At 41.4% G+C, this 25,689-nt stretch overlaps 1 protein-coding gene across 7 annotated transcripts in view; it reads right to left on the bottom strand.

Annotated features, from left to right (window-relative positions):
- Positions 1-25,689, bottom strand: part of RIMKLB (ribosomal modification protein rimK like family member B) — an 88,713-nt gene that overhangs the window by 44,476 nt on the left and 18,548 nt on the right. The window lies entirely within an intron of this gene.

Raw genomic sequence — 25,689 nt, forward strand, 5'->3', positions numbered from 1 at the left:
CAGTTAATAAAGAAAAAACACTATATTTAAACAATCAGAATGGTATATCTAGTCCCTTAAGCTTTTGGAAAATGACACATAGCTCTTACATTACGCATTAGGTTTTACATGATTTTCACAAAAACACTAGTGTTCTGCATAAATAAAAATACTATAAATTATATACTATGTATACTACAGCAGGAGTCGCCAACCTTCTGGACCTCAGGGACCACCAAACTCATAATTTTAGATCCCAGGGACCACTAACTGGTTCTGTGGTCTAATTTGTGGGCTTGGCGGTCATGTGACTGGCTGGGCATGGCTTGTGTGTAAATATTATAAATATTTATATAAATATTGAATTTTTTTATAAAAAAAGAGCAACTTTTACCCAAAATCAGGCAAAGTAGACAGGCAGATTGAGTTGCTCAAAGAATCACAGATTCACTCAGAGATCTATCTATCTGCCATTGGCTAGCTCAGTCTCACATAAAATTTGCTAGCAAGCAAACTCACAAAATTAACTCACAACACACCATGCATGTAAATATTGAATTTTTTATTTAAAAAAAGAGCAACTTTTACTCAAAATCAGGCAAAACAGGCAGATTGAGTTGCTCACAGAATCATTCAGTGATCTATCTTCCATCGATTAGCTCAGTCTCTCAAATTTGCTTGCCGTGAGTCTGCACTGAATTTGCTTGCAAGCAAACCTTCAGTCCTAAGGGAGGTTCGGCTGTACTTAAAAGCAGAGCCAAAAAAAAAAAAAAAGACTAGCTAGAAAGTAAGAAATCCAACCATTTCCTGCTTTCTAGCTGATCTAAATCTCCCGGCACAGCAGAACAGATGATGATTGGAAAAAGGAAAAATAGAAATTTAGCAGGCAAGTTTACTGGGTAAGGAGTGAGTGGGCGGGGAGGGTTCTCACTCCCAGGAGTGAGTGGGCAGCGCAGCCTTGTGTTTCTGCGCAGCCTAGATTAATTGCTTTGGGAGGGTGCTCTGGGGTTGAGATTTATCTGTGGCCCACCAAAATTTTCTCAGGGCCCACCAGTGGGCCGCAGCCCACCAGTTGGCAACCGCTGTACAACAGTATAGCTCAGCGGTCCCAATTTTTTGGCACCGGGACTTGTTTCAGAAGAAACACTGTCTTTCACGGGGGGAGGTTTTGCATGCAACCTAAATCCCATGCATGCACAGTTGAAGCTTCACTAGCTCACCTGCCATTTGCACAGCCCAGTTCCTAACATGCCATGGACCAATACTGGTACCAGGGGTTGAGGACCCCACAGTATTTATTGCACTTACAGTATATATACTATATCCTCTGTGTGTGTGCCTTGAATGAATTAAAACACTAACAAGCCAGTAATAGGACACTGGAACTCTTGAAAAAAAGTAACTTAGAACAGCTCTGTGTCAACCCCGAAATTGACATAAGTGTAGCCATTTTAGTTAGTCTTAGTACACTGCTGAAAAAAATAAAGGGAACACAAAAATAAGACATCCTAGATCTGAATGAATGAAATATTCTCGTTAAATACTTCGTTCATTACATAGTTGAATGTGCTGACAACAAAATCACACAAAAATTATCAATGGAAATCAAATTTAGCAACCCATGCAGGTCTGGATTTGGAGTTACACTCAAAATTAAAGTGGAAAAAAACACTACAGGCTGATCCAACTTTGATGTAATGTCCTTAAAGCAAGTCAAAATGAGGCTCAGTAGTGTGTGTGTGGCCTCCACGTGCCTGTATGACCTCCCTACAACGCCTGGGCATGCTTCTGATGAGGTGGCTGATGGTCTCCTGAGGTATCTCCTCCCACACCTGGACTAAAGCATCTCCCAACTTCTGGACAGTCTGTGGTGCAACATGGCATTGGTGGATGGAGAGAGACATGATGTCCCAGATGTGCTCAATTGGATTCAGGCCTGGGGAACAGTCAGGCCTGGGTTGCCAGTCCATAGCATCAATGCCTTCGTCTTGCAAGAACTGGTGACACACTCCAGCCACATGATGTCTAGCATTGTCTTGCATTAGGAGGAACTCAGGGCCAACTGCACCAGCATGTGGTCTCACAAGGGGTCTGAGGATCTCATCTCGGTACCTAATGGCAGTCAAGCTACCTCTGGCGAGCACATGGAGGGCTGTGCGGCCCCCTAAAGAAATGCCACCCCACACCATTACTGGCCAAACCGGTCATGCTGGAGGATGTTGCAGGCAGCAGAATGTTCTGTCACGTCTGTCACATGTGCTCAGTGTGAACCTGCTTTCATCTGTGAAGAGCACAGTGGCGAATTTGCCAATCTTGGTGTTCTGTGGCAAATGCCAAACGTCCTGCACGGTGTTGGGCTGTAAGCACAACCTCCACCTGTGGATGTCGGGCCCTCATACCACCCTCATGGAGTCTGTTTCTGACCGTTTGAGCAGCCACATGCACATTTGTGGCCCGCTGGAGGTCATTTTGCAGGGCTCTGGCAGTGCTCCTGTTCCTCCTTGCACAAAGGCGGAGGTAGCAGTCCTGATACTGGGTTGTTGCCTTCCTACGGCCTCCTCCACGTCTCCTGATGTACTGGCCTGTCTCCTGGTAGTGCCTCCATGCTCTGGACACTACGCTGACAGACACAGCAAACCTTGCCACAGCTCACATTGATGTGCCATCCTGGATGAGCTGCACTATCTGAGCCACTTGTGTGGGTTGTAGACTCTGTCTCATGCTACCGCCAGCATTCAAAAGTGAAAGCACCGCCAGCATTCAAAAGTGACCAAACCATCAGCCAGAAAGCAGAAAGGTTCTGTGGTCACCACCTGCAGAACCACTCCTTTATTGGAGATGTCTTGCTAACTGCCTATCCTTTCCACCTGTTGCCTATTCCATTTGCACAACAGCATGTGAAATTGATTGTCAACCAGTGTTGCTACCTAAGTGCACAGTTTGATTTCACAGAAGTGTGATTGACTTGGAGTTACATTGTGTTGTTTAAGTGTTCCCTTTATTTTTTTGAGCAGTGTATATATTCTTTTTCTTACTTTCTCTGTGGTAGTCATGGGGGGAAGGGTTTCGGGCTTGACACATTCCTAAGCGGGGAGTGGAGATAAAGAGAGTTGTTTTGGCTAGGTGATCTTTCTTCCCATGGGAAACAAGCTATCCTTACTGGGGCCCCTTGAGGTGGAGATTTATGACATCAAGCAACGTTGAATTACTTCTATTGGAGAATGTGACTTTTGGGGGTTGTTTCTAACTTGTAATATTGTGGGGTAATTCCAGGTTGTGTCAGATCTGGAATTACCATGGACTTTGCCAATTTGATGCTTTCCTAAATAAAAGAAATCTTTTTGGAAGATGGACTTTGTACTTTTCTTTTTAAATGGATTTCATCACTTGGAAACCTGACACTCTGTTTTTTTTCCAAGCTCAGGACAACACTTTCAGGTACAGTGTGTTGTTATCTTTGAAATGGCAATTTTCAATTTGGAACATTTTGAACTTGGAACAATCTGCATACTGATATTTGGGAAATTTTCTGTTGCTGAGTAGTAAATACCTAGCTCCATGAGCTCTGACTTTTCATTACTTTTCTTTTTTAAGAAGTTGTATTTTGTTGAATTGTATTGTGCAGTTCTTGGCGCTCTCTGAACTTTACTGTTTGTTTTCATTACCCAACCACATAACATCTTCAGTACTCAACTGAATTTTATTGTATTCTTCAATTGCTGTATTATGGTTAGGGAGATCACACCCACCAGGTCTTTTTTTGCCTTTTTAAAAGTTTGACTATTAGCTTAATATTTTTATACATTCCCCTTTATAGACAATTAAATCTGTGAAGGTTTATGTGCCAATAGTCTTTCCAATTTCACTGCTTATTTTTGTTTTTACAATGCTCTATGTGAGTCAAGAAAGAACATTTCTTTGTCTTGCACAAAATTTAATTTAAACTTCCTATTCGCTAGCCTTCCTATAAAAACGAAAGGGTGAAGAAAAGGGGAAATTACAGCTTTCATTCTTCTTTCATGAACTTCCATGGACTAATGTGTTTAGGGTATGTGATAAAGTAGGAAATCCTACTACTGGCAGTGGTTCAAATTTTTTTTAAAAAACAAGGTAAATAGGAAATCTTCAAATTTGAAAAGAATTTGAGTTATTTCTGCTTAGCAACTTGACAATTACCTCTATGTAATTGCTTTCCATTAAGACAGTACCCATAGGCATGTTAAAGGAGGGCCAAGCTGCTTTGGTTTAATTAATATAAACAAATGGTTCCCCCCTGAACTGACATTGGATCTTCCCAACCTAGAAGAAAAAGATTGCGGGGGCGGGGGGGAATAAATGTGTTCTACATGTTCATGAACTGAGTCCTAGGAATACCATTTCCAAGAGAATGTGTGAAAGATGCTTCAAGAATTGAAAAAGAAGAAAACTGTTTGCCCTTCCTAAACAATTATCTGGTTCAGTGGTTCCAGGCATGATATTCCCCTCTGAAAAAAAAATCGGGGGCGGCCAAAAGAGACCCCCCCACCGCACGCCAAGAAATCGCTGCCCAGCTCCCTTTTCCTGCCGCTCAGCGGGCTCTGCTCGCACCGCCCGGGCTCCACTCAGGTATCCGGCTGGGGCTGTCAGGAGTTGCTACCGCCGGCGCGGCTCCGCGCGGCTCCAGTCCCGCGTTGCCTCGGGAAGGGAAAGGCAAAACCAGGAGCCGCTGCTGCCGTTGCAAAGCGCCGCCGCGGCTCTTCCTTTTTGCCTTTCCCTTCCTGAGGCAATGCGGGACTGCAGCCACGCAGAGCCGCGCCAGCGGTAGCAACTCCTGACTCGGGGCCTCCGAGGGGAGGGGAAGGAGGAGAAGAAGGGGGGGAAGGGGGGGCGATTCCCAAAAAAATCAGAATTCCAATTTTAATCGGAAGAATATCACGTCTGTGGTTCTCAACCTGTGGTCTGCGGATGCCTGAGGGGCTGTGATATCTTCAAAAGGAATCTGCAAAAGCTTGAAGAAATGTTATGGTTTAAATCTTAAGGCAAGTTTTGGGAGTCCGTGGCCATGCTCCATTGTCACAAAAAGCATTTAAAGGGGGCGGCGGCAGTGAAGAAAAGATTGAGAACCACTGATCTAGTCTATTCTGAAGAATAGAGAACATTGCTCCATTAGATCTCATAGGACGACATGATCTAGGTTTTCATTGATTACAGAATATCATGTAATGGGACACAAGAAACATGTTTTGACATTCTCTCTTCCTTTTGGAACATTCCACCACTCAAGTTTATATTGGCTCTGACCTTGCCAAAGTCTTGGTTATAATCCAGACAGAAATTAGTGAAGCCTGCATAGTTTGTTACTATTGGTAATGGATTACCATAGAGCATGTTATTCTATGTTATTTCTGCATAAAATTTTTTTAAAAAATTGGCAGACAAGGGTAATCCGTCCCCCAAAGTAACAAACAAGAACATCACCTTCTATGATGGGGGCCTTGATAAGGCAAAGGGGCTTGTGTGGGTAAATGAAACTGTGGGTTATGTTGTCAGACATGTATATGTCCAGAACGGTATCCCAAGGCACAGGTCATGATAGATACCCCAGACTAAAACCGATCACATCTGCCAACCAGCACTGGACCAGAGTGGAAGATTATGATCTATTCCTTCCACATGCCAATACCAAATGGCCCTGATTCCCCGGAGGCCCTAGGGCCACTACACATGGCAGCAGGAAGACCTGTCCAAAGGCAGAGGGTGCTAAAAATCACCAGGTTAAATCAGGTTGACTTTGGACTTTGGATATTAGAACGGTCAACATTCAAACAATGAAAATGGATACTGGACTAGAAGAACTGCTTGAGGTCAACAATATGCATTGGGATATCATTGGACTACATGAAACATAATGAAAAGGAGAAAATTTAGTTGAACTTGATAGGGCATTTACTCTACACTAGAGGTACCAAAGGTAGACAACGTGGCTGAGTTGGTTTTCTCATCAACCAAAAACTAAAAAACTCTGTAGTAAAATTTGAAAGTATATCAGAGAGAGTAACCCAATGTATCATTCAATTGAACAAACAATACAAGCTTCAAATCATCCAAATTTATGTGCCAACAATAAGCTATAGTGCTGATGAGGTTGAAGAGTTCTGTGACGATGTGACCCACCTTAAGACAAAGAAAAATGCTGATACAAAATACAAATGAGTGACTTTAATGCAAGAATAGAAAGAACAATACCTACAGAAAAAGCAACTGACCTCTTATGGAAATGGCAAATGAGATAATAGAGACGACAGACTACTGGATTTTACTGAAATACAGGAACTCTATATCATGAATTCATTTTACAAGAAAAAAGCTAGCAGAAAATGGACATGAAAGAGTCCATCTGGATACACAAGCAAAATTGACTACATCATGTCAAGTGATGAAACCATATTCTGCAATTGTACTGTCATCAATCGCTTTAACATTGGAAGTGACCATAGAATGGTATGAGCTAAAGTGAAAATAGACTGTAGAAAAAAAGCATATGAAAATGATAAAGAAGTCACAAAAAACAAAAATAAAGAGTAATAAGCTGTTAGAGAACAGCATTTTTGAGATTAATCAAATTGCTTTGCTCTATTGCAAAATTTGGAAGAGATGAACATTACGGACCAAAATGAACAAATAGTCAAAAACATCCTTGAATTTGCTACATCTATACCACCACCAGAAAAACACTATGTACAGTAAAAACATCTCTTATGATTTAATTGAAAAATGATGGACAATGAAGAATACTGGAAGTTTCGCTAATAAACTACAGTAAGTACATTAACTTTAACATAAGAAATATTCAAGAAGAAATGTGTCAGTTTAATGTGAAGTTTATGAAAAAGGCAACTGAAGAAAACAAAGGAATTAATAGAGCAAAATACAAGGTTTTTGCATTAAAACATGAAGATGGCTCTGTGTGTAGAACAAGACAGGTAATGTTAGAAATAATTTGCAAATTCTATTCAGAGTTATACAAAGAACAAGATCACCTAAAAATAACAACACCAATGAAAGAGGAGATGCCATATATCTTAGTGGAGGAAGTATCAAGTGTCATAAAATCAATAAAAAATGGCAAAGCTTCAGGAAATCACTGTTACGGTTGGAATGCTGAAAGCTGGTAGTCAGTTTACACAAGATACTAACAAAACTATACTCGAGATGCCTCAGAGAAGAAAAAATATCCAATGCATGGAAACATGGTAAAGCAATTTTTATATACAAGGGGCCCAAGATGATTAGCCAATATTAGCCAATAAGCCTTCTTTCAGTGAACTACAAGGTTTTTATCAAGATAATAGAAAAAAAAATATTGAGAACGTTAAATGATGCAAGACAAAGGAGTAGGTAGGGTTCAGAAGTGGCTACAGCACAATGGATTACATATGATCGGCAAGCTAAGCATAATTTTCAAAAACTATCTTCCCCTATGCCTGAAAAGTTTTCGATCAGTGTGTGCTACCTACTCTAATAAAACATGGACACTTAACCTCACAATTTATACAAAAGCTGAGTGGTGCAAAGTACCATGGAAAGATACATGCATGTGGATGACAGAATAAACAAAAATATACAATATCATAAAGAGAGTAAAATAATTGGAATGGAAAAGGGAGGACCACATAGCAAGAACTGATGGCAGGTGGACTAAGCAATCACAGAATGGATCCCACTTGATAAAAAGTATCCAACAAAAAGGACCTAAAAAAAGATGGAGTGATGACATCGGCAAGTATTGCGGCACAATTGGCAAAAGAAAGCTGAGGACCATATTGGTTGGAAACATGTGGAAGAAGCCTTCATCCTGCAGTGGATACAACCATTTATCACATGATAATGACTAAAATGATGATGATGAACATAAAACATAGGATTGGAGGGGACCTTGGCGGTCTTCTAGTACAACCCTTGTTCAAGCAGGAAACCCTATACTATTCTGGACAAATGGCTTCCAATCTATTCTTGAAAAGGAGGAAGGAACACTCACAACTCCTGGATTAATTCTTCTGTTAGGAAATTTATCTTTAATTCTAGTTTGGATCTTTCTTTGAAAATCTTATTTCTTGTCCCCCTCCTCTCAGGTGCTTTGAAGAATGGGTGTTGGTGCTTACCTGATACGCCCTTTCTCGTCGAGCTGCGTAGAGCATCCAGAGTGGGAGGTGCTCCAGTCTCTGCACTCACAGGCTGAGCTTTAATTGAGGAACGCTCCTCCCCGTCCACGTGACTCCTTTGTAGCGTTCCCCAGTTTTACGAAGACGAGAAGACAAACAACTATCATCTCATCCTAACTATTGTAATAAACAATAACTCCTTGACTCATTGATTCATTGGCCGAAACAGGATCCCCCACCAGACGGTTAAAATAGGGTGGGGCTCGATGCTCTACGCAGCTCAACGAGAAAGGGTGTATCAGGTAAGCACCAACGCCCATTCTCCATAGAGCTGCTTCGAGCATCCAGAGTGGGACATACCAAAGCATGGCCTGTCCTATGGGAGGGACTCCGTCTGGGTCGGAATCTCCTCTGGTTCTCGGACAACTTGTTGTAGGACTCGTCTGCCAAAGGACGCTTCTGCTGAAGCAAACACATCGATCTTGTAATGACGAATGAAGGGTGACAGGGATGACCAGGTGGCTGCTCGACAGATGTCATTTATCGATGCCTGAGTAGCCCAAGCTGCTGAGGTAGCCGCACTCCTTGTGGAATGTGCAGTTATTCCGCTGGGAACAGGAAGTGCTTGTGCTAAGTAGGCCTTGGAGATTGTTGCTCTGATCCAACGGCCTATAGTTGACGGGGATACTTTGAAACCCAGCGTCTTAGGTTGAAATGAAAGGAATAATGATTCCGACTTCCTGAAAGGTTGAGTGCGGTTGATATAAATACGTAGCGCACGTCTGACATCGAGGGTATGCCACTGTCTTTCCCTCTCTCGAGAGGGTCTGGGGCAAAAGTTAGAAAGAATGAGTTCCTGCGATCTGTGAAAGGCTGAGTTAACCTTGGGCAGGAAGGAAGGGTCTGGTCGTAGGACCACCTGATCAGCGTGAAAAACGCAGAGGTCCTTTCTAACGGACAGAGCTGCGATTTCAGATATCCGACATGCAGATGTGACTGCCACAAGAAACACTACCTTGAATGTTAGGAATTGAAGTGATGTCTCCCTTAGGGGTTCGAAGGGAGGTTTAGTAAGTGACATGAGGACCTTATTAAGATCCCAGGTTGGGTATCGGTGTACTGCTGGAGGATGTAAATTGGTGGCTCCTCTGAGGAATGCTCGAATACGAGGATGGTGTGAGAGCGAGCCAATATTGTCGCAGGAGATGACGGTTGATAAAGCTGCAACCTGTCGTCTCAAGGTATTAGGGGCTAGACCTTTATCTAGTCCCTCTTGCACGAAGGCTAATATTTGAGCAATAGATTGGGAGAGTGGATCAATTTGCGATTTGTGGCACCATCTACAGAAAGTGCTCCATGTGGCATTATATATCCGGGTGGTTGAGGGCCGTCTTGCTGCCAGAATGGTATCAATGACCTGATTGGCAAACCCTTCTTTCTTTAAACGGTCCCGCTCAACCTCCAGACGGCTAGCTGAAGCCACTGCGGGTTCGGATGCAGGAGGGGTCCCTGGGATAATGAGATCCTGTCCGGTGGGATCCTCCAGGGAAGGGCCACTGACAGGTTGCGAAGGTCCACAAACCACGGTCTCCTGGGCCAGTATGGGGAAACCAGGAGGAGTTCCGCCCTCTCGTGAATCAGCTTTTGGATTACTCTGGGGATTAACGGTAGTGGGGGGAATGCGTATAGAAAAGCCCTGTGGGCCAGGGACAACATAGGGCATTGTGGTTCTCCGCCCCCTGAGCGGGGTACCTCGAGAAGAATCTCGGGAGCTGGGCGTTGAGCGGTGATGCGAATAGATCCACTAGTAGTTGGCCGAAGATTGCTGAGGCCTCCCTGAACAGTGAGGGGTGCAGGCGCCATTCTGACTGGGCTACAGTGGCCCTGCTCAACCAGTCTGCCTGAATGTTTGAGGCCCCCGAGATGTGATCTGCCCTGATGGATAAGAGGTTGGTCTCCGCCCAGCGACAGAGACGCTCGGCCTCCCTCATGAGCCGAATGGAATGTGTGCCCCCGTCTGTTGATGTGCGCCTTGGCTGTGATGTTGTCTGTCAGAATAAGGACGTGACATCCGCGCACCTGGGGAAGGAAGCTGCGTAGGGCCAGGTATACAGTGTGAAGCTCCAGCCAATTTATGCTGCACCGTTGCTCGGTTGTTGACCATGTGCCCTGAGCTGAGAGCGAGTGGATATGAGCACCCCATCCGGATAGGCTGGCGTCTGTGGTGAGGGTGACCCTCTGGGGCTCCTTGAAGTAATGCCCTTTGTTGATGGCAGGTCTGGTCCACCAGAGGAGGGATGCGAGAACCCTTGGAGGTACCTTCACCACGGTCTTTGAGTTGCTTCTTCCAGATCGCTGATATGGAAGCAGGAACCACTGAAGGGATCTGGTATGCAAACGGGCCCAGGGAACAATGTAAATGCATGAAACCAATTTGCCAAGTAATTTTGACAAATCCAGTAATGCCACCTTTTTTGCTCGTCTGATCTCCCTGACCGATTTCTGGATGCTGAGAAATCTTTCAGGAGATAGGAAGACCCTTCCCTTAACCGAATCAATCACTGTCCCCAGGTGTGCTATTCGGGTGGATGGAGATAGCTGGCTTTTTCCCCAATTTACGAGAAAGCCATGTGCCTGGAGGGCAGAGAGGGTAGTTCTGGTGTCCCTTTCTGCTTGGCGCTTGGAAGGAGACAGGATGAGGATGTCATCCAGGTAACAGTGAATACGGATGGGGAAATCTCTAAGGTGAGCCGCTAGAGCCGCAAGAACCTTGGTAAAGGTCCTCGGAGCCGAGGCCAAACCAAAGGGAAGGGCCACATACTGAAAGTGTTGACTGTTATAGCAAAATCGCAGAAATTTGAAATAGGAGGGTCGAATAGCGATGTGTAGGTATGCCTCTGAGAGGTCAATGGAAGTGAGCCAGTCTCCCTTCCTGGTGCCCTGAAGAATAGACTGTAATGTGTGCATCTTAAATTTATGCCGGATAATGTATCGGTTAAGTCTTTTCAAATCTAGTATGGGCCTCCACCCTCCGGAGTGTTTGGGAACTAAGAAGAGGTGGGGGTAAAATCCTCTTCCTTGTTGCGAGGGTGGGATGGGCTGTATAGCCTTGATTTCAATGAGATGTTTGATAGCGGCATCTATTAGATCACACTTGGTGCGATCTTTGGAAAGAGGGGATACCATGAAATGCTCGGGGGGGGGGGACTGAAATTCAAGGGAGAGGCCGAATTTGATGGTGTCCCTAACCCAGGCATCAGATGTAGAGGATTCCCATTGGTTGGCAAAATGTTTGAGGCGTCCGCCAATGGGATGGGGGGTGAGGGACTTATCTTGGGCGCCGGAAAGGTTTACTTCCTGCGCCCCGAAAGGGTCTCTTGTAGTTGGCACCCCTTCTGTTCCTGTCACCCGGGTCGGTTCGATCCTGGGGTTGGACCGACCGAAAGGGCGGGGCTCTCTGAAACCTGGGAGAGAAAGGTGTCTGATAGGAGGTTCGAAAGGATCCCCTCCGAAAGGGCTGGGATCCTCTGGATTCAGATCTGCGAAAGAGAGACGAAGAAATTTTTTCTTATTTCGGCTTTCCATTAACAAAGGGTCAAGGGGAAAAGTCCGGTGGCAGGACAGGGACGTCCAGAGGTGGAGAAGCCCAGCTGTGGCTTTCGATCACCTCTTCTCGCGTTTGGAGGGATCCCCAGTGGATACACGAAACCCGTAGAGCTTCATGTCAGAAAAGAGGACCCCCGGGTTGCTGTTTGGGGGAAGGCAACTCCCCAGCAACGAAGGAAGAGCCTCTAAGACCAGCGCGATTGAGCCAGCCGCCAGCTAATGGCGGCTCCAAAGTCCCGTCTGTCACTGAATTGATGAAGCGAAAAGTGACAGCCTGAAAGATCCGAGCTGAAAAGGGCAGAAGGACTACAAAAGCCGTGAGTGAGATTGGTCTGACTCTCCCTCTTTCATTGTGAGTAACAGTGGGGGAAAGCTGGAGACAAGCGGCTAGAAAAGCAATTCGAAAAGTGAAAGGGGGATTAATGCAGACAGAATGGCTCAACACTTAACATGAAAGTGTGGATTGGAGCGTTTGGAAGAAGATTGTCGAGGAGAGAGGAAGGCGGTGGGATCTTTAAGAAGCTCGGGAGTGGATTGCCATCTGGGATCAGCGCCTGAGAAGACTAGAAGACTAGGGGAGAACTATAGCTGCGAAGGAGGGCAGAGCGAGCTGCAGAGGGCGAGATAGTGACGCACTGACTTTTATATGTAAGGTCCTCTTCCTTATAGCTACACTGCCTACAAAACTGATTTCTAAAAGGGATCGATTTGAGGCGGACACTCAAAGTGATTGTGGACTGACAATTGCTGACAGAAAGGAAGAAGAGGGAAGAAGAAGAAGGAAGAGACAGACGGAATCCTGGTAAAGACTGAGTGCTGAGTGCTGACAGCAATTAGTCAGCACTTCCTCCCCCTGCTCCTTCCGTGCGGCCAGGAAGAAAGGCTATAAGACTATAACACCAGCCCCAACTCAGACTTGTTTTTCTATGGAACTAATCCCACAGATACGTGTCTAGTGATTCCCTGAAATCTAAAAGACCCTTCTCTTCCCGCACCCTTTCTCTCTCCCTTTCTCTCTTAGTCTTTCCTTTCTCTCTATAACAATTATAAATATAGATGTAAAGGCAAACTGCTTATTATTGTTATTAGGGTTTACTGATTAGAGTCTTTTGAATACACAAAAATTGGAAGGTCTGTTAAATTGGGTTGACTTAGATTAACTGGAACCTTGAATATTAATTACATTATAGGACAAAGGTATATATAGAGTGAGAAATTTTAGAGTTGTTTGTTAGCTGTAAATAAGTTTGATTTGATATGATATTGATTTATTAGGGGTTAAATATAATTAATGAATTTTGGTATATGAACTTAGTATAGAGAACAATATATAATACTTAATATATAATATTTGATAATATTCTATTTATAGTATGTGATAACACTTTATTGAATTGGAATTTAAACTGCATAAGCGACAAATTGGGTCAAAGAAAGAGATCTAAAATAACTTGGTGTGTAAGCTTAGTAAATAGACTTGCAATCACATTTAAAGGGCTATTACATCGAATGGTGATTTGGGAAAATATTCTTAACATTATCCAATTGCAAAAACAAATCTTATCAGAGATGACTTCCACAACAACCACGGCCCTGAAAACGGGAAGGAAGAACACCCAGACCTTGACAACAACTTTGGCAACTGCCTCCCCAACAACGCAGAAAACTATAGAAGAGACCTTGACAGGAGAAAAACAACCGACCGTCACTAATGCCAATCTGCAAGCGACACTATTATCCCTGCAAGAGTCAATGTCTAGAATGCAGGAGATTATGATTGGGAATCACAATGAGACCAGAGCCGATATTAGCGAACTGAAGGAAGAAATGGGGAAATTAAAAGAGGAGATGAGAGCAGATATACAAAAAGTCGAAGATAAGGTGGGGACAATGCAATTGGCTATGGAAAGAACTGAAATAAAAATAAAAGAAATAGAGAGGAGGACAGAACGAGCGGAGAGGAACCTAGAAAGGACTGAAGAAGGCTTTAAAAGTATTAATAGAGAAATGGAAGATTCCTTGGTCCAACTTGAGATGGACAGAGCAGCGGCATACCTAAGGTTCCAAAACGTGGAGGAATCCAAAAATGAAGAACTAGCGCAATTAATGGCAGGTTTGTTGGCTGATCTAGTTGGAAAAGAAAAAGATGACTTACTCAAAGAATTCGACGAAGTCTATAGGGTGAATACCAGTTACGCAAGGCGTCACAAGTGCCCAAGGGAGATCCATATCCGCTTTTCAAGAAGATGCGTGAGAGACCTAATACTTAGAATGGCCAGAGATGAGAGAGTATTATATATGGGCAAAGAGATCATAGTTCTCAAGCAGATTCCAAGAAAAGTGAGGGCCTTAAGGCAAGAATATAAATTTTTAGCTAACCACTTAAATAAAAAAGAAATTTCATTTAAATGGCAAATTCCAGAAGGGATGCTAATATGGTGGAAGGGAAGGAAAATTAAAATAGATTCAATAGAACAAGCACAAGACTTTCTAGAACAGCTAACAACCACGGAGGATCAACACACTAAGGAGGAAACCCAAGGGAACATGCAGGAAGATCGGAACCGCCATAGGAACAAGGAAGAAAGACCCGTCCAAACTCAAGGAAAAGACAACTTACAACAAGAAAGAGTAGAAACATCCCCATACCTCCTACAAGAAGAGAGCCGTATAATTACGAGACAAAAAGCGAGGCAGACTTAAGTAAATGGAGGAAGGAAGTAAAATCCTTTCCATCAACATAAACGGCCTAAATTCAAGAGCTAAAAGGAAGAGGATTCTAAATAAACTAATAAAACAAAACGTTGATATAGTTTGCATACAAGAAACACACATTAGGAAAAGTGAGGAGAAATTTCTAGATTGTCCGAAACTGGGAAAATTATTCACAGCACCAGCAGATGAGCACAAAAAGAAAGGTATTGCAATATATGTGAGAGATGATTTAAAAGCGGAGTTAATCTGGGCGGATCCTGAAGGAAGAACCCTGGTGGTACAAACTTCGATTAATGGCATTACATTTTTACTGGTAGTAATCTATGCCCCAAATGATGATCAAGGTAAATTTTTCAAACATCTTCACCAAAAATAATAGATTTCGGAAATGGCAATATTTTTCTGATTGGCGATTTTAACTCTATTGCTGACTACCGGAAGGATCATAGTAACATGAGTAAGAATAAAAAAGGAAAAAGAGAATTTTCAAGCCATGTAAGGATATGATGTACGAACTGAATCTGGTAGATATTTGGAGAAAACTAAACCAAAAAAAGAACAGTTTACCTTTTACTCTAACCCACACAAAATTTGGACAAGAATAGATATGGCTTGGATAAATGGTGAATTAATTAATGAAATCAAAGATAGCGAAATCTTACCAAACGACTGGGCTGATCACAACCCAATTCAAATAACCTGGAGAGGTAGAAGAAAACCAAAAAGAAGATGGACTCTTAACACTCACTTAATAAAAGAAGAAGAATACACTAATAAATTGAAAGAAGAACTGAACTTCTTCTTAAAAGAAAATAATAATGAACTAACTTCAAACAAAATATATGGGACACAATGAAGGCATTTATAAGAGGAACAACTATCTCTTACAATGCTATGAGAAATAAAAGAAAGTATGCCCAACAAAGTAACTTACAACAAGAAATTAAGGATTTAGAAACCCAACTACAAAAGAACCCCAAAAATCAAAGAATACAAAATCAGTTAATAACAACTAAACACAATCTAAATTTATTGGAACAAGAAAAATTGGAGAGTAGTCTGAAAATGACTAAACAAATTTATTTTGAGCACGCAAACAAGCCAGGGAGATGGTTAGCCCACAAACTTAAGAAAATGAAAGAAAAAAGATTGATACACCAATTAATGGACGAGAGGGGCAATTTGCAAGAGGAGATAGAGAAGAAAAAAGAGATCACTTTTAAATACTTCAGGAAATTATACAAAAAGGAAGACGTTTGTGAGGACAAAATAATGAAATATCTAGAGGAAGCAAACGAAAAAGCAATTGGAGAGGAAGAGATAGAATTATTAAACAAAAATATAACATGGTCCGAACTGAAGTCAGCAATAGAGAAGCAAAGTAACAATAAAGCGCCAGGACCGGACGGGATACCTGTAGAACTTTACAAAACAATCATAGAACAAATTGGACCACTGATGCTGGAAGTATTCAATGAGGTACTCCTAGCAGCCAAGATGCCGGACTCGTGGAGGGGAGCCTTAATTTCGCTGATCCCGAAGGAGGACCTAGACCATAGACTTATTAATAATTATAGACCAATCTCGCTCCTGAATGCAGATTACAAACTATTCTCTTCTATAATAGCTAATAGACTAAAACAGGTTCTAAACACACATATCCATGAAGATCAAAATGGATTTCTCCCATTTCGACAAATTAAGAATAATCTAAGAACAGTGATAGACATTTCAGAATACTATGAAGCCCATCCGGAAAAACAATTTGCTTTTATGTTTTTGGACGCTGAAAAAGCATTCGACAATTTAAATTGGCATTTTTTAATTCAAAAAATATACAATATGAACCTTGGCACTAGATTCGAAAACGTCGTCACTACAATTTACCATACTCAACAGGCAAATATTCTAATAAATGGGGAACAAACTGACCCGATAAAAATAGAAAAAGGGGTTAGACAGGGTTGCCCTCTCTCTCCTCTGCTTTTCATATTCGCCCTAGAATCTCTTTTGACGTATATTAGGCAAAATTCGAGAATTAGAGGACTGAGGATTAAATCAGAAGAGTACAAAGTACAAGCCTTCGCTGATGATTTGGTTTTTTTCTGGAGGAGCCTATAGAAAAAGGACATAACTTATTAGAAGAACTAGAACGATTTGGAGAAGTCGCAGGATTTAAAATTAATAGGGTAAAACGAAATTAATGTCTAAAAATTTAACAGGAGACCAGAATAAAGAACTAGAGACAATAATGGGAATACAGGTGACAAAAAAAATTAAATACTTAGGAATTTGGCTTACTCCACAAAGCAAATCATTAAAAGAAAACAACTATGACAAACTTCTCCAACAATCCAAGAAAGATTTAGATTCCTGGAGTACATTACAACTTTCCTTATTGGGCAGGATTGCTCTGATTAAGATGAATATTCTGCCAAAATTTCTATATCTATTCCAGACAATTCCAATCAAATTAAATAAATTTTTTTTATGGAATTAAACAAGATAACACTGAAATTTATTTGGCAGGGGAAAAAAGCTAGGATTAATGTAAAAGCCCTACAAGATTTGAAAAGCAGAGGAGGGTTAGGCCTGCCAAACTGGGAAGTATATTATAAGGCAGCCACCCTACTATGGATAAAGGAATGGGTGAATTTAACTAACAAAAGAACACTAATATTAGAAGGCACGATATGCAGAAAGGATGGCATGCCTTTCTGTGGGAAACTGGGAAACCCAGGCAATCATATTTCCATAGGCATCTTATCAGGGACTCTCTATTAACCAATTGGAAAAAGTACGTAAAAAACTTTATCTAAAAATACCGATTTGGCTATCTCCAATGGAAGCGATAGTACACCCTAATAATTTGGATATAACTAAAATGATTAAGTACGAAAATTTATTAGACCCACAAGGAAAATTGAAAACCCGACAAGAATTACAAGAGCGAGGATTTAAAATTGATCAGTGGGTGTACCTTCAAATTCATAGTAGATATAAACAAGATATTAAGGAATTTGGAATCTACAATAAATTACAGACTTTAGACAAAATTCTATTAGGATCGAGCAAAAAAATATATCTAAATTTTACAAACATTTATTAGAAACTGAATTAGAACAAGAAATTGTCAAAGGAAATATGATTGCGTGGAGCAGAAACGTGGGACGGAGCATTACGCTAGCAGAATGGGAAAGGATCTGGAACAGGAACATTAAGATCACGAAATCAGCAGCTTATAAAGAAAACGCATATAAAATGTTTTATAGATGGCACCTGCCCCCTTCGAGATTGGCGAAGATGCACCCCAACACGAGCCCCAATTGTTGGAAATGTCAAAGCATAGAAGGTACCTTCTTCCATTTGTGGTGGTCGTGCAAGGAAACCCAGAAGTACTGGCAAAAAATTAGGCGCTGGCTAGAGGAAATAACCAAGGAACAAATAGAGTACAAACCAGAGTCCTTCCTTCTAGGAATTTTCGATAAACAAATACCCAAAAATCGAAGTATATTGTAATTCATATCTTAACCGCAGCCAGACTGGCATTTGCCCAGTGCTGGAAATTATCTTCCATTCCCTCTGAACATATGGTTATTCAGAAAATTTTACAATGCGCCGAAATGGACAAACTAACCCAAGCACTAAAAAATAAAGAATTCTCATCATATTACAACAATTGGAATCCTTTGTATAATTGGCTAAACCAAAGATAGATCATCTCTAGGAAAATTATGGCCGAGGGCCTCCGAAGCAGAGATAAAGAAAAGCACCGCCGATGATACTTTTGAAGAAGAAAGGATCTTACAGACAGTCACAAAATATGGTTTTATTTTAACTGTTTTCCCTACTCTATCCTTCCCCTCCCTTACTCTTCCCTTTCCCCTCTCTTAGGCTTTCCTCTCTTCCCCTCTTGGTCTATGCCAAGGCCTATTTTTCTTTTTGTTGTACATAATTTGTAGTTGTGTTGTTCTTTTAAAGGTAAAACTAATAAAGTATTTTTCCAAAAAAAACAACAACAAAGGGTCAAGGGCTGGACCGAAGAGTTTGCCTCCCGAGATGGGAGCAGAAGCCAATTTTACTTTGTTTTTGACGTCTGCCTGCCAATGCTTGAGCCAGAGCAGACGACGGGCTGTAACCTAAGAGGAGATAGCCCTGGTGGAAAATTTAACGGAATGGAAAGTAGCGTCAGCCGAGAATTCTGCTGCCGCCGTAAGCTTGGCAATGTCCTGGTGTGCCCTGGTATTGGATGGGGGGACATGCTGCTTTAATTGACGGAGCCATCTAATGGAGGATCGTGTAAAGAAGGATGCAGCCGTGGCTGATCGAATGGCCCAAGCATCAGATTGATGCGCCCGGCGTAGCGCCATTTCGGCCCGTTTGTCCTCTGGTTTTAGAGCTTCCAGAGTGTCGCTTGGGGTAGAGGATGACGCTAACCCCACTATGGGCTCGTCAACCTCGGGAGTCTCTAACAGGGTGGAAAACTCTGCATCGAGATTAAAAAATCTCCCATCCTGACTGGAGGGGGCGGGAGGCGCCCCTGTTGAAGCCAACTGTTTCGCTACCAGGTCAGAAAAAATGGGTGGAGTAGGAATAACTTCGGCCTCCACGACCGGTTGTTTGAAAATGGAATCCTCTGGATCTCCAGAGGCTGCTGGGGAAGTAACAGAGGGTGACTGAGACATCAGGCCAGAAATATTTTTTGCCTTAAACAATAAGGACTTGAACAGGGGGTTTGAACAAGCCTACGAAAGTGGGCTGGTCAGGGGTAATACCCTCGTCCTCCGACATTTCTCCTTCCATTGGTTCCACCTCTGAAAGAGGCTCAGAGTAATGTATGGACCCCATATCAAAATCTTCCTCTTCCCTGAAGTGTTCTAGGCCTGTTTCCTCTTCCTCCTCCTCCTCCCCTTCTGGAAAGGGGATTTTCCTCTGGGGAAGTACCTGACCATGGTGAGGTTCTGGTCTGGGGAGAGATCTGCCAGAAACGGATTCGATATCAGGAACCATCGTTTGTAGGCCTGGCCTGGCTATCTGCTGGAGACCTTCCGCAATTCCTTGGCGGATAGCCAGCTGCATCCATTCTCTTATCTTGTCTGGGACCAGGTCTGCAGATGGTTCTTCTTGCCATAGGCCAGCAGTTGTCGGAGTAAAGGTAGCCTCGGGTGTCCGGGTGGCTGGTGTGACAGCGGTTTGAAGGCTCTGAGCGGGCGAGCTGCGCCTGGAGAGAGAAAACTGGTCTGGAGGAGGGGGGAGTTGAGTTGAGGTAGATGGGGTGGGAAGAGTAAATACTGAGGGTACAGATCGTGAGTCCCTTGATCGTTTATCGAATTCCTTCTCTAGCGCTTTGTGGCATCTTAAAGCATCTCTCTGAGAGGCTTTGGATGGTTCCTTGGGCTGCCTGCGCAAATGGTGCGTCTTTGATTTGGCCTTCAAGGAAGGTCCTCTGGGGTTGTCCTCTGCCATAATAAAAAGCAAATGTAAGGTATGATAAAAATCAAATGAGGCGGTTGGCTCACCTAGGAGTTCGACCTACAACAAGGCCGGATGTCCTACAGTTGTTCCACGTCCCCCTTTTGGAATTTTTTTATCTTTATTTTTTATTTTATTTTATTATTATTATTATTATTATTATTATTATTATTATTATTATTATTATTATTATTATTATTACATTAATAATAAAAAAGAGGAATATGAATAATCAAGGTCTAGAGTACCGGAGTACTCTAGGAATTATTTCCAGTTGAAATAAAACACTTGAGAAATTAAAGAAAAAACAATCAGATTAGCCAATGAGCCAAATGAACGCTGAGGCCAAAAAGAAAGAATTGGGCCTCCTGCAGCTGCCTCCCAGCCAAAATGGGTGGTACTAGTGCTGCCTCTTACTTCGCCTCTGAGCAAGCTGCGGGATAGCCAACACTTCTCAATGATAGGCAATAGGACTGGGAGCCAGAATGCCTAAACGATCAAACCGGCTCTAAACAGGCCTGCCGGTCCTGCTTTGGGCCCCTGAACACTCACCGCAGCAAAATACACGGAAAACAAAATGGCGGCCGGCCACGAGGCGACGCCCAAAATGGCGGCCGTTATCCGGCGCGAGAGCTCAGCGACGGAATTAGCCTCCCCAAGAGAAAGCAAGCCTTCAAAAGCTGAATTGAGGGGCAGGAAGGAGAGATTGGCTCTCCCTCTAAATAAAGCATTCGTGGGGGGAAGAAACAACGAAGCACGTGAAATTGTGCAATAAACGAGCCACTGCTATGCAAGCAGAAGCGGCTTCAAGGAAACGGCAGGGAGAAAAAAGGACATTGGGGGGGGGGGCGAAGGTGCTGTTATTTCCCCGTTTCTTCCCCCTTGAGGGAAGAAAAAACGCTCCTCTTTTAGCAGGTTAAGCAGCCAGTTGCGCAGGGGCCAAGAAATAAAAGGAGAGATCAAACCTGAATTTAATTTCTTAGATCCTGAGTCGGCCAAGGAGCTTTGAGAGAAACTGCCTGTCTCGCACAAGGCTGAGCAGAAGATAAAAAAAAAATCTCTCTTTTTAAAAATATATCTTGTGAGATAGTCAATATATTGCAGCAGTCCTGTGGCAATTCTGGGAAGCCCCTTTCCTTGGTATCCTAACAACTGAACGTGTCTTAGCAAAGGAAGTAATGAGATTTGACAAATTTCTTCAAGCACTTAGCCTGAACCATAATTCCTAGTTTCTCCAGTTCTCAACATATCCAACATGCATTTCAAAGTTCATTCTATAGTAAAAATAAAAGGCTATAATTATACACAGCTCATAATGCTTTCTGCTCTGCCTATCTAGACATTTTTCCGTATCAATGCTTAAAAAAAATAAATCCTGATTTTTCAAAATGTTACAGAAAGAACATTACTGTAAAGGACAGAATTCGCTACAAGATGCTTCATTAGCTGCAAAGCAAGCATTACTGCATTGTTGCATTGTGCTTAGATGTTTATTTCAGAGTTGCACTAATTTCAAGGAAAGTTTAACTTAATAAAGCCACACCAAACCAAACAAGAATCTTTATAGCTAAACTAGAAGGCTATCATCCTATACATATTAAAGGATGGTTCTAATTTGGCATGCAGATAATTTGATACTGTCAATGTGGTTAGTTATCCACTATATGCACAAATGTAAACCCAGCATTGCAAGTATGGCAATTATGTATATAAGGGCCTTGTGAGGGTAGAAAGGAAGATTTTGCACTATATTTTCCCTAAAAAAATTTTTTTTTCTATTGGGAGAATTGGAAGAGGCTCTCCTCTTCAGCATTTTATTTCTAGAATTGTGACTGAAATGCTTTTTAAAACATTTTAAAATTATGCTAGCTATGCATTATAGGGGATTTCAATGCAGTAATAGATATAGAAAAAGATTACACAACAAAGAAAAAAAACAGGAAAAAGAGGAAAACACTGCCAAGTACATTTCATAAATCGATACAAGAATTAAATCTTAAAGATATGTGGAGAGAACTTAACAGACAAGAAACACAATATACGTTTTTTTCAAACCCACATAGGATTGACAGGGTGTGGATGGATATAGAAGTAGCAAAAGATACAGAGAAAATAGAGATACTACCGAACATATGGGGAGACCACAACCCACTGATAGTGAAATGGAAAGGGAGAAGAAAGAGAGGAAGATGGACTTTAAATCAGAAACCCCTTAGGGATAAAAACTACACACAAATGTTAGAAAAAGAATTAAAACTAGGACAATGCAAATGACCAAACAACTTTGCAAAATCTATGGGATACAACCTAAGCATACATCCGAGGTCTAACAATTGCATATGAAGCAAAAAAGAACAAAGATAAGAAAAAACAACAGACAAGAGAAACTTGAGGAATTGGAACACAGTATGCAAAAAGAACCACAGAATGAAGAAATTCAAAAAGAGATGGGGGTGATTAAACATGAAATACCGTATTTATCGGCGTATAACACGCACTTTTTTCCCCCTGAAAATAGGGGGCAAATGATGTATGCGTGTTATACGCCGATATAATGTTAAGAAGCCTTCGGTGAATGCTGCTGGGATCGGGGATCAAGGACACAAATGAAAGAAGGGGAGGGAGGAAGCAACCGAAGCCTGTCCTGCTCTCTGGGTCAGCTCTCTCAGTCGCTCTCTCGCTCCTCCACCAGCACAGGAAGAAACTGCTTCAAAGAAGCGGGGGGGGGGCTTTTCCTGTCGCCACAGCTTCCCTGAAGCGCCCGTTTCTCCCCACCCCCACCCCGTCCGCCCGCCCGCCCGCCCGCAGTGCTCGTTCTGCCTGCCTGCCTGCCTTCGTTAATGGTTGAATCGGAACAGCTTCGGCTGAGTAAAAGAGGCGAATAGTTATTATTCTCAGCCGAAGCTGCTCCCAAACAACCAGAAACTAAGGCAGGCAGGCAGGCAGGCAGAATGGGACACTGTGGATTGAAGCGCGCGCGGGTGGGAGTGGGGTGAAACGGGCGCTCGGAAAATTTAATTTTTTTTCCTGAAATTTCCCTCTTAAAATGAAGATGCGTGTTATACGCCTGTGCGTGTTATACGCCGATAAATACGGTACATTTAACTTTACAGGATGAAATGTCACAAAACCTCAAGATGGTAAAGCAAAACTACTTTGAGTATGCTAACAAACTGGGGAGATGGTTGGCCCATAAATTGAAAAAGAGAAGGAAAGGAAAACAATACAAATTCTACAGGATGAAAATGAAATTCCACACCATCTGGCAGAAGAAAAACAATCTATTGCCCAGAAATATTTTGCAGCACTCAGGATGAGATACCAGAAGAGAGGATCAAACAATATTTGAATGAGAAAAATTTACCTATAATCCCAGATCTCACAAAGGAAATGTTAAATGCCGAAATCACAATGACTGAAATGAAAGAGGCAATTAGTAAACAAAAATGTAATAAATCACCAGGACCAGATGGGATCCCTGCAGAATTATATAAGGAAATTCAAACACCAGTGGAACAGCTAATGTTGGATCTGTACAATGAAACATTAGAACGAGCAAAACTTCCAAATTCATGGACAGAAGCCTTATTTTAAAAGAGAACACCAATGACCAACCGATACAAAACTACAGACCGATTTCATTACTTAATGCGAATTATAAAATATTTGTTAAAATAATTGTGGAGAGGGTTAAGAAAATTTTGCATGAATATATCCACCCTGACCAAAATGGATTTGTACCAGAGACTATTTAAGAAATAACACCAGACTGATAATGAATGTATTAGAGTATTATGAGGCACACCCAGACAAGCAATTGGCATTAATGTTTATGGATGCACAAAAAGTCTTTGATAATTTGAACTGGAAATTTTTTATCAAACAATTACATCTAATGAACTTTGGATAATTTTTTTTAGATATGATCAAATCCATATATATTACTCAAACAGTGAAGATAATTTTGAATGGCGAACTAACGGAGAAATTTAATATATCAAAAGGAGTAAGACAGGGGTGCCCTCTATTGCCACTACTATTTATCATAGCAGAGGTACTATTAACACAGATCAGAAATAACCAAGAAATAAAAGGTCTGAGAATTAAAACAGAAGTATATAAAACACAAGCATTTGCTGATGACATGGCATTCATCATAGAAGACCCTCTGGAATCAGGACATATATTGTTACAGGAAATTGAAGAATTTGGCAGAGTGGCAGGACTAAAAATAAATAAAGAAAAAACAATGATATTAATAAAGAATATGACAGTGAAACAAAAGGAGGAATTGGAGAAGAAATTGGGGATTCAAACAACAAAAAAATTAAAATATCTCAGGGTGTAGATGACAGCTAAATATTCATCGATAAAAACAGATAATGACGAGAAATTACTAAAACAAATACAAAAAGATCTGGAAAATTGGGGGAAACTCCAGATATCATTGACAGGGAGAATTGCTACTATTAAGATGAATATACTACCTAAGGCATTATACCTTTTCCAAATAATTCCAATAAAATTAGGTAAAACCTTCTTTGAAGAATTAAACAAAACAATTAAAAATGTATTTGGCAAGGGAAAAAGGCCCGGATAAAATTAAAACTCCTGCAGGATAGTAAAGACAAGGGAGGGTTCGGATTTCCAGATTGGGAACTTTATTAATCAAGCCACAATAACAACATGAATTAGAGATTGGGTAAATCTAAAGGATAAAAGTGTTAATATTAGGACATGACATGCAGATTGGCTGGTACGCTTTCATGTGGGAAGGGCAAAATAAATTTCATTCGTATTTTCAAAGACATCAAATTAGAGATACATTACTAGGGGTTTGGGGAAAATTAAAACAAAACCATTATACAAAGATCGCAATCTGGATGTCAACCATGGAAGCTATAGTATATCTGAATGTTTTAGACCTGAATAAGACATTGAGCTATAAAGAGCTATTAGATGAACAAGGGAAATTAAAATCCAAGGAGTTTATGTCACAAGGAATACAAGTAGATTGGTGACCATACTTACAGACACAATTTAGATTAAGAAAGACATAGAACAGTATGGAATATATTTGGATCAACAAGAATTGGATAAAATTTTACAGGGGCCAGAGAGAAAAATGTACAAATTACCAAAATGTACAAATATTTGTTAAGATATAAATTGGAAGAAGAAACTGTGAAGGAAACAATGATAACTGGATAAAAACTTTGGATATAGTATTAATTTGGAAGATTGGGAAAACCTTTGGAAAATATATTATAAATTAACTATCAGCAATTTATAAGGAGAACTTATATAAAATGTTTTATCGCTGACATTTACTGCCAGCGAGACTTGCAAAAATGTTTCCCAATAATTCAGCAAGCTGTTGGACATGTGACTATGAGCAGAGAACCTATTATCATATGTGGTGGACCTGCCCAAAAGCAAAAAAATATTGGCGGAAAATTAGAAATTGGCTAGAAGAAATTCCTTGCTTTTGGACTTCTGTATGATGATACTGGATGTTCTATACAGCTGTGATAATTCTTGAAAGAAATATCTTGGTCATAGGGATTCATGCACTGACAAGATATCTATTGGTTATTACAATGCACAAATATATCTTTTAAGAAGGCTGATCATTCTTCTAGTGAAGAATGGCACCTCAAAAAAGTCCAATTTTGAAAGACATTCACTTTTTTCTCTAATTAAAAAATGGTACATGTTTTTAAAACATGAATGAGACTGAAATAAAAACAAATTACTTGAGCTTCCGGTCTGGTGC

Source organism: Notechis scutatus, chromosome 2 (assembly GCF_049901735.1).
Source record: "Notechis scutatus isolate UNSWTSFEM ecotype Mainland chromosome 2, rNotScu1.2, whole genome shotgun sequence".
Lineage (NCBI taxonomy): Eukaryota > Metazoa > Chordata > Lepidosauria > Squamata > Elapidae > Notechis > Notechis scutatus.